The sequence below is a fragment of the Gossypium arboreum genome, chromosome 3 (assembly GCF_025698485.1).
Source record: "Gossypium arboreum isolate Shixiya-1 chromosome 3, ASM2569848v2, whole genome shotgun sequence".
Classification (NCBI taxonomy): domain Eukaryota; kingdom Viridiplantae; phylum Streptophyta; class Magnoliopsida; order Malvales; family Malvaceae; genus Gossypium; species Gossypium arboreum.
In genome coordinates, this window is record NC_069072.1 from 14,686,086 (window position 1) to 14,700,858 (window position 14,773).

The 14,773-nt window shown below is 38.0% G+C and overlaps 1 non-coding gene across 1 annotated transcript; it reads right to left on the reverse strand.

Moving 5' to 3' along the window:
- Positions 1–799: 799 nt before the first annotated feature.
- LOC128291330 (small nucleolar RNA R71) lies at positions 800–906 on the reverse strand. The gene has a single exon (XR_008281106.1). It is a non-coding gene; the product is annotated as a small nucleolar RNA R71 (small nucleolar RNA).
- Between the last annotated feature and the right edge of the window lie 13,867 nt (positions 907–14,773).

Here is a 14,773-nt window from a genome sequence, read left to right on the forward strand (position 1 = left end):
CCTTCATCGTGATAATAGTTAATTTCAAGAACGATTCATTATAAATATTTAAAACCTGTCACGAATATCACGTATCAAGTTTTTAGCGATGTTGCCAGGGAACTAAGATATTAGGAACACTTGATTTTTATTACTTTAGCCATTTACTTTTACTGCAATTTAAATTTTATTCTAATTTTTATTAATAATTCTTTCTTTTTCCTTTTTCTAGCAGGTTCTTATAGTTTATGACTAGAAGAAACCCGTCAGGACCATTACTTTTTGATAGTGAGATCGATCGCACAGTTCGCAGAAACCAAAGAGAAATAATACGAAGCTTAAGATACACAGTGAACGAGCAAGAGGATGATATTCAAACCACAACTAAGGAGATGGCTAAAAACCAAGAAAATCCGCTACCTCCTGCAATTGTTGTTAATCAAAATCCTACTCCGCGCACTATGTATGATTATGCTAAACCTAATTTAACAGGAACTGAGTCAACTATAGTTAGACCTGCTATTGCTGCAAATAATTTTAAACTGAAACCTAACACAATTCAAATGATACAACAGTTTGTTCAGTTTGATGGTTTGCAGGACGAGGATCCTAACGCGTACTTGGCAAATTTTCTAGAATTTTAGATACCTTCAAAATTAATGGCGTTTCTGATGACGTCATTTGCCTTTGGTTGTTTCCTTTTTCGTTAAGAAATAAGGCTAAACAATGGTTGAACTTGTTACCACGAGGGTCAATCACTACTTGGGAACAAATGACCGAAAAATTTTTATTAAAATATTTTCCACCGGCTAAAACAGTTAAATTACGTAATGATATCTCTTCTTTTGTGTAGATGGATTTAGAAACACTCTATGATGCATGGGAGAGATACAAGTACCTTTTAAGAAGATACCCTCACCATAGGTTACGCCTAAGCTCCACTCTCTTGCGTTTGTTTACTCCTTTATCTCAATCTTCTTCAATTATTTTGCTTCTTTCATGATTTTTATACTCCATTTGACTATTTTACGTGCACATTCATAGTTAGAATAGTAGATAAATGTATTTTTTTTTTTAAGTTTTGTTTTATTTTGGTCAGTATATTAGGCTACATTCATTCATGGTTATTGTTTCCATGGGTTTCATGCTATTAACCTCACACAAATTCATTCTTTAGATATCTCCATTACTTATTCTTATAGGGTTATTTGGCACATTTACTTTGGCTGTTATAGCATAGGTTAATATGTAAGCCCCATGGAAAGTATTCACATTCCACTTCAATTTCCATTACAGGTACACCATGTCATCTTCACAAGGAAAGAAAGCCACCGTCCCTACTTCGAAGAAAATGAAGGAAGCATCATCTTCCTCGGGTCCTACCACAGAAATTCGTCACCCTTTCCTACAGTTCCCCATTGGGCCCCAAGAAGAACTTTTCCATATTCTACGAGCCTGACCCTTGGAAGTGGGCCGCTGTATAGATTGGGCCGCGCTAGAACAAGTCCAACTCACGGATGCAATTCAAGCCTTCCTCACCATCGATCTTTGGGGGCTTTTCTTTGCGATTGTCGAGCCGACATATCTCGAACTCACGATGGAACTTTGCTCAACGTTCCATCTTCAGACTGTGATGGTCTGCTTTGATGACCCGAGGACAATCCAATTTCGCCTCGACAGTCTAGTCCGCCAGTTGAACGTTTTAAAGTTCGGAACCGCACTGGGCCTTTACGCTGATGATTTCATGGAGGAGAATGAACTCCACGTTCTCAATCGCCACATCCATCACTCTCCTTCACGGTGTTGTAACGCCCTCGCCCCTGGCGCTGCCTCCTACAATCCTAGCCGCTCCAAGGCATCGGCTCTCCCTCCATCTCTGAGGTACTTATACGCCATTTTGGTTCACACATTAACAGGAAGGCGAGAGAGCACTGGCATCGTCAACACTCACGACGCCAACTTTCTATGGTGTATGTCGCACGGGCACGTCATAGACCTTGCTTATTTCATTGCACTCAGCATTCAACATCAGACGGGGCGGCATAGGAAGGGGGTCATCTCCATTGGGCCCTGTGTGACACGGTTGGCTCGGCACTTCGAGCTCCTCAACACAGCAGCCTAATCATCCTCCCTCACTCTCATGGGCCAGATGTCCCCACAGGGCATCTCGAGCATGCTAAGTATGAGGATGATCGAGAAACGACGTGGCACCTACCCTTCTCAGTACCGTCTCGCCCAATCCACCGAGGAGGAGGCCTCTGAGGATATTACTGATGATGTTCCTCCACGTCACGAGGACCCACCATCTTAGCCACCACCCCCTTCTCGTCCAGTTCATGCGGTAGCTTCATACGCTGACATCTCTGAGCACCATACCCTGTTCGAGCAACAGTGTTTTCAGCGCTTCGATAACATTGATGCTACTCTACAGAAGATTGTTAACACCTCCACATCTCATCGCTACCCCCACCTCGCGAACCATCTAGCGATGAAGATGTTTAAAACTTTTATTTATTATTTTATGTTTTTACTTTTATTTTATTTTAAGACTACTTTTTATTTTTCTTTCACCTTATTTTTATTAGGACTTATAATTATTATTTTACAATTTTTAATTTCGACTAATTCATATTGAGTACTTACTCTTCTTTATATATTTCCTAAAAGAGTTCCTGATTCTATCACAATTATAAAGAGCTCCAGAGCTCACTATTACTCAGGAACTTGAAACTCCACTAGGAAAGGTTCTCCACGACTGCCATGTCCTCCTCAACCACGACGATAGCTACCACCAGATATAAAATTCTTTTGGCACAGGACTTATGGACTAATGAACCTCTACCACCGCCAGAGTATCCTCCTCCACCCTCACACCGATTATTCTCCAAAACTCCAGTTCAAGGAAATTAATTTATCACTCAGGAAGTTTCACTTCTCTCCCTATCTTATATTTACATTATTTTCTATATATCTATCTTCGTACATTAAGGGCAATGTACATCTTAAGTGTGGGGGTATTCATTTCACTATCAGAAAAATCCCTAAATGATTGCCTTATTCTCTTGAAAAGTTCTCATATTATTTTAGGATAAATTTTGATTGATTTATGACTTTTATTGATATATCTTGAATTAAAACATAGGAATTTATGCATTGATTGTTTAAACTTTAAGACATTAGGGAATCAAGCATGATAAGTTGATTTTTGAAGAATTAAAAACTTTTAGGTTGTTTCCCTAAGTTTAGGTATTATCTTGAGTTGGAATTCACAAGTTTAAACATCAAAAAGCCATAATTTTTGTGAGATCATGAGCCTTTAGAGCATCTATTATTTCTTTCATGCTCACTTTCATTATGAGTGCGTCAGTATTGAATTGTTATTCTAGAACTTGCTTGATTATGCATGTCAATACCACACCATTTGATATGTCAAAATGATAAAGGCACTTAGGTTTAACCCACTCACTCCATAAAGGCCTACCTTTACAATTAACCCTTAGTGAACCCGCTTGAGCCTAACAACCCATTCATTGATTTACCCTCGATATTAACCCATAACTCATTATTGTTGAAATCCCCTAAATTAATTTGATCCCTATTTTTGTCGAGATTTGAGTTGGAATAATTGCTTAGCTATGTTTTATTCTATTTTGTAATTTGACTTGTTCTGAAAAAAAAATACATGTATACATATTAGTAGTAGTGATCTTCTGAGCCAAAGAAGTTAAATTCCATATTCTGAGAAAAATCTCTGTTGTACGTAATTGATGACTAGTCATTTTTCTGGTTAGGCAATTTTTCAATTCAATCTCAATTCTAACCCTTTCTTTCAGTTTGTGACCACACCCTCTAACCAAAGCCGCATTACAACCCTCTAAAGACCTTTTGATTGATGTTTCACCTCAATTTATAGTGGTGGAGATTTGATTTTCATGCAAGCCTATGGTAATGACTCTTCATTATTGACTATTGAGTGCTTCATTTATTGTCCTTAAACAAATCGAGTGATTTGAGTGAATCTTTAGTGAGGATGTGAAACTCTTTGATATTTTGAATCAAAGGTAATTACTTAAATAAGAGGAGACACCTATGTTTTCATGATAAAATGCTCAACTTGGAATGTTTGAAACTTTAATGTTCTTTCAATTGAATTTTCAATGTATGATTACCTAAGGATTATTTTGAGATATTATCGATAGAAATTATAAGTTGAGAAGAATTTATTTTGATTATGAGTTGAGAATTTTGCTTGAGGACAAGCAAATACTTAAGTGTGGGGGTATTTGATAAACCGTAATTCATACATATTTTTATCCCATGCTTAGCACATTTTATGGATGATTTTTCCTTAAAATTGGTGAATTCGATGCTCCTAATGCCTTAATTTCATGTTTTATACTTCGGTGAGCATAAGAGAGTGAAAAGAACGAGAAACGGGCCAAAAACAGAGAAAATGGGCCGACGTACAAATCAACACGGCCTGGACCTTCTCACACGGGTAGACCACACGGTCGTGTCAATTTCGCAGAATCGAAGCACGACTCACACGGGTGGACCACACACCCGTGCCTATTTAACAGGCTTGACCACGGCCTTCAGCAATCGCACAGGGGCGTGTTCCTGCCGAGCCCAAGTTTAGTCCAATTCGAAAAAGGCCATTTTTTAGGGTTCTTAGGCATTCTAAAGCCTATAAATACACCCTAGAGGAGGAGGAATACGACACACACAGAGGGAAGCAGGGAACTACTCAAGGAAAGCTGATTGATCCATCTCAGAAGCCGGATTCATCATCAAGACTGAAGATCTCCCCTCAATTTCCCTTCAGGAGTTTTGGGTTTTTCTTTATGTTTTGTATTCATTATTCTTCTGATATGTTTACCTTTTTAGTTATGAACTAAAACCCCTAAATACCTAAGGGGAATGAAACCTAAGATAGATCTTGTTATTATTATCTGAATTGTATGATAAATATTTGACTTGTTTTTAATTATTTATTCTTAATTTTTGTTTTGATATTCCAGGATATTGATTAAATATAAGCTCTTATTCAGAGGAGGAATAGACCCTGTCTAAGAGTACATTTGTCATAACTAAGCGGAGTTGGTTGCGCGCCTAGAGATAGGGTGACAAGATTTTGCCAGATTAGTGTGAAACCTAATAAGGGGATCCATAGATCGAGTTAATGCAGCCCTAGGGAATTAATTAGAAAGAGATTTCAATTATTCAACCTAGGGTTAGACGTTGTTAGTCTCGAGAGAGATAATAATATAACTTAGGGATTTCTACGGATCAAGTCAAATGAATAAATTGTCCAATTCAGAGTCAAATAACAAATGAAGTCTAGGTGGATTTTTCCATAGGTATTGTCTCAATCAATCGATTTTTCCAAAAGTAATTCCCCAATTCTATTTTCTGTGAATTCTTATTTTAGTTAATTAGCTAGTTAAAACAAACCCCATTATTCTTAGGCTAGATAATAAAAAGACGGTCATTACTAGTACTTTTAGTTCCTTTGGGTTCGACAATCTGGTCTTGCTAAAGCTATACTACTGTACGATAGGTACACTTGCCTTCATCGTGATAATAGTTAGTTTCAAGAACAATTCATTATAAATGTTTAACACCTGTCACGAATATCACGTATCACATATGAACAGATAAACTACCATTGAGAGTTTCTTGTAGCAGTTTTTGTATATTCGTAGAGCTTTTCTCGAAATAACAGATAATCTCGATACCACATCTGAGGTTCTAAATCAGAATTAATTTATGCTAAACCCCTTTTTAACTTATAATTCGCTGACACATTTCTGAATTTCACAACTTCATTAAATAAACATTTATTTAACTTCTAATTCAGCTAACATATATTCATCCTATGATAAGATCAATCACGTATTCATAGTTCGAAAAGCACACAAAAGTTTCTTATTTAAATCATTCAAAACTATAATCATTTCCCTCAAATAATAATATTTACTTACAGACTCAAAAGTTTTTCGACAATTCGAGCTAGTTTTGTTATGCCAACTTCGGGTCTCGCTCTGCTATGTCAAACATTTTAAACTCTTGTAATCATCAAATATGTCACATAACTCTTAATTCAACTCAGGCGGAACTATAACTGACATTTCAGTTGATAATGTCTTCGTGCAAAAGAAAGCTTCAACATTTGAACTAACTTTAATTTACCACAACATTTCTTAGATAAAATTGTTCCAATAGATATAACTCTGTTTTAAATCTTCATGAATACAAACTAATACAAACTATTCTTCCAAACTATCCCTCAATTATCACATGTACATTCAAAGTTTATTTCCAGACCATTGAATAGATTCAAACACATATAACTCAATCATCTTTCCAATCAAATAATTCAAGTCAGACTAAATCACTGAATCGATCTTTTCAAAGAATATCTTTTCTTCTCATTTAAAAGGATAACCCAGACATATCATTATACAGATGCCACAATCATCAAAAAGAAATCATAATGTCATAATAAGACTGATGTCTTACCAGGAACAATAGATAATATCCCGGTTGTTAATAAAGTATTTGAACCCAGAAGAAAATCAAATATGATTTGGACAGCAACCAATGCAAAAACATAACTTTTATAGCTTTGATAACGGTACTATAGTACTCATAAATTTTAGAACAGAAATTATGATTATAATAGATATAGCCATTTCCATCAAATAGATATCTCTTATAGATAATCACATAGAATCATAAGAAAACCGGAATAGAAAAATTTCAATGTCTAAAGCTACACAGAATATCAGAAAGTTACAACCCATGTAGAATGATATCAATTCCGATGATATTCCAGAAATTGTCCAGAAAGGATAATGTCACTCATAAATACTAAAATCCACAATAACAGAAGCAATATAATCTTCACTTATATTCAACAGAACAATAGCCAGTAGAAACAGAACATTTGCCTCACACGAATTTTATCGACGATTTTCATATTCACTCAAGGGAATAAGTACCAGAAATTAACATAGCAATATCAAACATAACCCAAACAGACCACCCATACTTTTATCTTTTAGCATGTTTAGTTAATTTTCTCATACGATAATAATTCCTTCTGAAATTAAACAATCACATATACCACTGCACTCAACCATCAATACAATTCAAACATTATTCTATCACTAACAGAAATCGATTCAGAAAAGCTTCTAATTAATACTTTCTTTAGATAAAATACCTGAATAAGTCATTTAATCGGAGTTAACTTTTTCTTTAACAGTGACGTCACATAATCTGAATAGTCTTCAGAACTATCTAATATCTCTTTTAATATTGTCTTTATTTGCTGATTCATTCACTTTTCTGACTACATAATTAATCTTCTGAACACGGACTTCTGTAACTTCACCCTCGTGAGCTTATTCAACCCAAATCTTACAGATTTGATTGTAACATTTTACAGATAAGGGGGTGAGGTTAGTAAAGCCTCAAATTCAATTCACACATAAATGCACATAACATATATTATCACAATTAGCCAGTTCATTACTGATTTCACATTCTCAAATCATTTAATAAAAATTTGCTTATAATCACTTTTGTTCTTAACACATAGTTCTTATGCCAACTCAAGTCTCTAATTCACAATCAAAATTCTTATATAGCATCATAACTCAAATGTCAAAACTCATATACTCATATAATTATAACATTTATTGATAACAAAAATGTAATACTTCTTTGATCCATACCTTTTTGAGTTTCAACTCATAATCAACATCTTTTCATTCAAACATTCAAGTACACATTCTGTACTATCAGAATTAGCTCGATTGGAAAACATATCTGTCTTATCAAAACAATTTTCGTCAGATTCAGGAAATATCATACTATCACAGGTTGAACATGGCATGTATAGCTAGACTCACATACGCTATGGTAGTCTTAGAACCGACTAAACCATAGCTCTGATACCAATAAATGTAACACTCTTAACCCATATCCATCACCGAATTAGGGTTAAGAGGCATTAACGGACTTATCAAAACCTTTTTCAATCATTTCATAAACATATTATACATCATCATCATAGCAATTCATACGCAAAGAGTCCCTTTAGAAGGTCAACGAGACCTTAAACATGCTTTAGAAAGGGGTTGGGACTAAACCGAGCTCATACAAAATTTGTTGAAACTTAAACGCTTTTCAAAGTTATAAAGATGACATGCTCATGTGAATAGGTCATATACCTCACACGGTATTAAACACGACCATGTGTCTAGACCGTGGCAAAACAAAGCATACATACTAACTTATCCACACGGCCGGAGACATGCTTGTGTGCCTTGGCCGTGGTCGAAACTGACTTGTGTCACACGGCTAACCACCCTTCGAAATGGCCACACACGTCTAGATACCAAGGCTGTATGCCTCACACTGTAACACCCCGAACCCGAGACCGTCGCCGGAGTCGAACACGAGGTGTTAACATACTTCAAACCACTTATTGAGAATTTCCATAGTTCCTTAGATCTTTCGGATCAATCTCATACCAAGTCATACATTTACATTTCATATACTGTTCAATAGGATATTTGAAGCAATTTCCATACATCATTTCATTTCCGCAACAATCATGCAATCAAATGAACTTTCATCTATTCCACGATACCTTATTTACGGAATGCAATTGAAATCATCACATAGATTTAAATCTTACCAACTCCACCCGAGCATGAACATAGCATCTATTAGCCATGAACTCAAGATACTTACTCTTTTCATGATCCATACTCATCTCGATAAAATCACGCCTCCATATAAATGTTCAATCGGAGATATGTGTAGAGTTCGCACACATAGTGCTTAATACTCAATCACGCACACTTAGTGCCATATGATTCAAGCCCGCACACATAGTGCCATATAGTCCAAACTCGCACACTTAGTGCCGTACATTACAAGCTCGCACACTCAAGTGCCAATCTCGTCATCGTACACATCTATTTCTCGCACACTTAGTGTCAAGCAAACTTCCTACACATTTCACTATCTCTTTTACGCTCAACATTATCATCTTTTCATACACATACATTTGTATATATTTCATCTCATTAAACACAATTGCATAGATATTACAATCATTTAAGCAATATCAAATATATGCTTAATGACTTACCTTGTGTTGGGTAAAATAGTCCAAGTCGGCTACTCGATGACCTTCGCCTTTCCCTTGCTTGATTCTCCTTCTTTAACTCCTTGAGCTTAATCAATAAATTAACTAGTTTAACCATCTTGCTAAACATTCATAATTCAATTACACATGCATATGTATGTTTGTATATTCGCAACCATCCTCACTTATTACCCATTTAGTCAACAATCTAAGCCAAGATAAGGCTTCAATATGGTTGCCTCTAACCGAATACATGCTCACCAATTTCCCTTCATGTGGCGAATATGCATGTCCATGTTGAGACCATTTATGCACTTATTACCACACAAAACAGCATACATTACTAACTAATACCTTTCCATATTGTAACTCAATACACATCTATCATTTCCTTCATAACCAAAACATCATCATAAGTAAGTATATACCTTAAGATAGTATATACGTCATACCAATACATCATGCTCAAACATATATACATATATGTATGCTAGAGCCGAATCTCAAGTTGATTGTAACTAAACATGAACATGATTTGAAACACAAATCTTACTCTCCATGCAAAGAGCATGAATCACACTTGGGATGTACCATGGCCAAATACATCACAACACCATAATTTTGGTCACGATTACACAAAGAACTTAGTATATCATTCAAAAATGCTCAAAGAAAATCTAAGAGTCCTCAATCCACCATCACATGTATCATCATCAAGCTTCATATTTAACATGCAATGGCATTAACTCAAAATCCACCTTGGCCAAATACCATCCCCATGATATAACAAAGATTTGAACCATGGGCTAATAAGAACATCAAGTTAGCAACCAAAAACATGCATGAATCTCATGGCACAACATCAAACATACCTTAATCTTGATGCAAATATAGCCAAACCTCTTCCTAATCCTCTTCCAACCCAAGCATGAAGCAAATTCCTCCTTCCCTCTAGTATTTTCGGTCAAGAGAGAATGAAATGGATGAGCAAAATTTTTTCTTTTCTTTTCTTACATATACGCCAATGGGGGTTTCACTCACACACGTTTTTTTCTTTCTTTACTACCCATGCTTATTTGTTTATTGTTTCCCTAATGCACCAACAAAACATGTTTCATGACATGTTTAGCCCATACTCCTTGTCATGGCCGGCCATCACTTGTAAAAGGGGTATTTGACATGCAAGGTCATTGTTTTGCATGCATGCTTTAATTAGTCATCATACATTTCCCCATCATACTTTCAAAGTTTTCTACTAGGTCCTTTCTAGTGAAATTCACATTTATAACTCTAAATTAAAGCATCAAAATGTCACACATGAGTTAACACATATTATAGGCATCAAAATAAATATCAAATTATTTTTATGCCTCGATTTTGTGGTCCCGAAACCACATTCCGACTAGGGTCGTTTTAAAGCTGTCACAACTCTCCCCCACTTAAGAAATTTTCGTCCTCGAAAATCTTACCGGTAAATAGGTTTGGGTATCGCTCCTTCATAGAGTTCTCGGGTTCCCAAGTAGCTTCTTCCATCCCGTGTTTGAGCCATAACACTTTTACTAACGGAACCCTTTTGTTTCGCAACTCCTTCACTTCACGAGCTAGGATACGAATCGGTTCTTCTTCATAACTCATATCGGCTTGAATTTTAACCTCGATGGACTAATTACGTGCGACGGATCAGACCTATAGCGTCAAGCATCGAAACATGAAAGTCGTCGTGAATCTTTTCAAGTTCGGGGCAAAATCAAACGATACGCGAATCGGACCGACTCGTTCGGATATCTCATATGGCCCGATGAACCTCGAGCTCAATTTACCTTTACGGCCAAATCGAGTATCTTTTTCCAAGGCGAAACTTTAAGAAACACTTTATCTCCCACTTGATACTCAATGTCTTTTCGTTTCAGATCCGCTGTCACGACTTCTCGACGATCGGAGGCTATCTTGATTTTCACAGATTACTTTTACTTTCTGCTCAAAGATCTTTAATCAAATCCACTCAAAAATTTTGTTCTCACCGAGCTCGGTCCAAAACAATGGCGTCGGCATTTACGCCCGCATAAGGCCTCGTAAGGCGCCATCTTAATACTTGATTGAAAACTATTGTTGTAAGCGAATTCAATCAAAGATAAGTACCGCTCCCATGAACCATCGAACTCGAGGATGCAACATCTCAACATATCCTCAAGTATCTGAATTATCCGCTCGGATTGACCATCGGTTTGGGGGTGAAAGGCGGTGCTGAAATGCAACTTGGTACCTAAAGCTTCTTGCAATCTCTTCCAAAATCGCGAGGTGAACCTCGGATCTCTATCCGACACCACAGAAATCGGTACCCCGTGTAATCTCACAATCTGAGAAACATACAATTCAGCTAGTTTATTCAATGAAAAGTCCGTGACGACGGATAAAGTGAGCCGACTTAGTCACCTATCAACAACCCAAATCGCATCCTTCTTGCTCACGACAATGGCGGTCCGGACACAAAGTCCATTATGACTCGATCCCATTTCCACTCGGGTATCGTAATCGGTCAAGTAATCTCAAGGCACTTGATGTTCCGCTTTCACTTGTTGACATATTAAACATCTCAAACAAAGTCGGAGATGTCTCGCTTCATACCATGCCACCAAAACCGCTGTTTCAAATCGTTGTACATCTTCGTACTCCGGGTGGATTGCCATTCGGCTACAATGGGCTTCGTTCGAATCATTGAAATAAGTTCAATTCTTTGGAACACACAGACGACTTCAACCTCAAACAATCGTCATCACCAATATGAAACTCCGATTCCTTGTTCGAACACACTCACCGCTTTTGCAACCAACTCATCATCAACTTTCTGAGCTTCACGAATTTGATGAGTCAACAATGGTTTGGCCTTTAATTCGGCTACTAACACATTGTCGGGTAGAATAGACAAGTGTACATTCATTGCTCGTAAAGCAAACAGTGATTTCTGGCTTAAGGCGTCCGTAACCACATTAGCCTTTCCCGGGTGATAATCAATGACAAGCTCGTAATCTTCTAACAATTCGAGCCAACGTCTTTGTCGCAGATTTAAGTCTCTTTGAGTCATCAAATATTTGAGACTTTTGTGATCCGAATACACATGGCACTTCTCACCAAATAAGTAATGTCGCCATATCTTTAAGGCGAATACGATGGTAGCCAATTCGAGATCATGGGTCAATAATTTTTCTCATGTGGCTTCAATTGTCTCGACGCGTAGAGCCACAACTCGACCTTCTTGCATTAATACGCAACCTAACCTAAGTAGGAGGCGCCACTATAAATGACAAACTCTTTGCCGATTCGGCTGCACTAAACCGAGCTTCCGTTAAATGAGTTTTCAATTGATCGAAACTTTTCGACACTTTTCCGTCCATTCAAACTTGACATCCTTCAAAGCGGTTTAGTCATGAGTGTGGCTATCATCGAGAATCCTTTTACAAACCGTCAAGAGTAACCTAAGTCCCAAAAGCTCGAACCTCAAGAATATTTCTGAGGCTTCCAGTTAAGTATAGTTAAAATTTTACTCGGTCGACTCGAATACCCGATCTGATACCACATGACCCAAGAAGCTAACCTCTCTAACCGTAACTCACACTTCTTGAACTTAGCATATAACCGCTTATCCCGTAAAATTTGCAACACTAATCTCGGTGCTCCGCATGTTCGGTCTCATCTCTTGAATAGACCAAGATGTCGTCAATGAACACCACTACGAACCGATCCAAATATGATCCAAGATCCGATTCATCAAATCCATAAATACCGAGGGCATTAGTGAGCCCAAACGGCATCACTAAGAATTCAGTAGTGACCATATCTCGCTCAAGGCGCTTTTGGGTATATCCGAATCTCGGATTCGCAACTAATAATAGCCCGATCTCAAATCTATTTTTGAAAACACCGAGGCTCCTTCAGCTTGATCGAACAAATCATCGATCGCTGTAACGGATATTTGTTCTTTATTGTCACTTTATTAAGTTGACGATAGTCGATGCACAACCTCATGGTTCCGTCCTTCTTTTCACAAACAACACCGGTGCACCCCAAGGTGAAAAACTCGAGAAAGCAAAACCTCTATCCACCAACTCTTGCAACCGAGCTTTCAACTCCTTTAATTCCGTTGGTGCCATACGATACGGAGCTATCGAAATCGATGTGGTCCTGTATAAGCTCAATACCAAACTCTATCTCCGAACAGTGGCAAACCCAATAATTCTTCGAGAAAAACATCCGGTTATTCACAAACCACCGGCACAGATTCGAGTTTTATTTCTAACTCCTTATCATCAAGTACATACGCAAGGTATGCTTCGCACCCTTTTCTTACATATTTCTGGGCCAACATTGATGATATTACAGATGGCAACCCTTCAAGTCCGTAGACTCAACTCGGATCATCTCGTTATTTGCGATCTCAAATCAATAGTCTTGCTTTTGCAATTCACAACCGCATCATGCACGGTCAACCAATCCAACCCAAGAATAACATCAAATTTATCGAACGGCAAAAGCATCAAGTCCGCCGGAAAACAGGAACCTCGAATGACTAGAGGGCATTTCTTACACACTTTGTCGACCAAAGACGTAACGACCCAAGGATTTGACACCGAATTACGAACTCGAGAGACTCAACGGTGAGAGTCTTCTTTGGATGCTAAGGTTTCACATACATATGAATGAGTAGATGCAGGTCAATCAATGCAATCACACTAGTATCAAAGAGAGTGAAAGTACCGGTGATAACGTCGGGGAGGATGCCTCCTCTCGACGCGGATAGCATATGCTCTAGCAGAGCACGAGTCTCGGATCGAACAATTGTATCGAGACCCTCTCGATTACCACCCCTACCTCCTCGAAATCCTCGGGGTCTACCTCTAGCCGTCGTCCACTAGATCTTACACCTTGTATCTTATTCTTCTCATCTAGCTCGTGCAATTTCTAATGAAGTGGTCCTCAAACCGCATCCATAACAGCCCTATTAATGACTTACCCCAACATTCACCTATGTGTCGTCTTCCACATTGGGGGCATTCGGGCTTTTCTTGACGATTGTTGCCCACACTAGCTACCGAGGTAGCTCGTGAGCCCATCGATGGTCGTGCTCTAATGGAAATCCCCGCAGTCGCCCTCGACTTATTTGTGTCCTCTCTGAACTTCTTTACAGCCGAAAATGGAGCCTTGCCCGTCGATCTTTTATGATAATCTCTAGCTTCAAATTCAGCCTTCCTCTTCTCCCTTCCGAGCTCTTCCGTCTTGCAAGCTCGTTCAACTAGTGTTACAAATTCTTTTATCTCCAAAATACCCACCAGTAGCTTTAACTCTTCATTCAATCCCTCTTCAAATCTTTTGCACATAGCAACCTCATCAGCCACACACTCCCGAGCATACCGACTAAGTCTTACGAACTCATGTTCAGATTCGACATCTGCCATACGACCTTGCTTGAGCTCCAAGAATTCCTTACGCTTTTGATCGATGAACCGTTGACTAATGTATTTCTTTCGAAATTCGTTTGGAAGAAATCCCAAGTAACTTGTTCCTTTGGGACTATGGAAATTAAGGTCCTCCACCAATAGTAGGTGAGTCTCGCAACAAGGATATAGCACACTT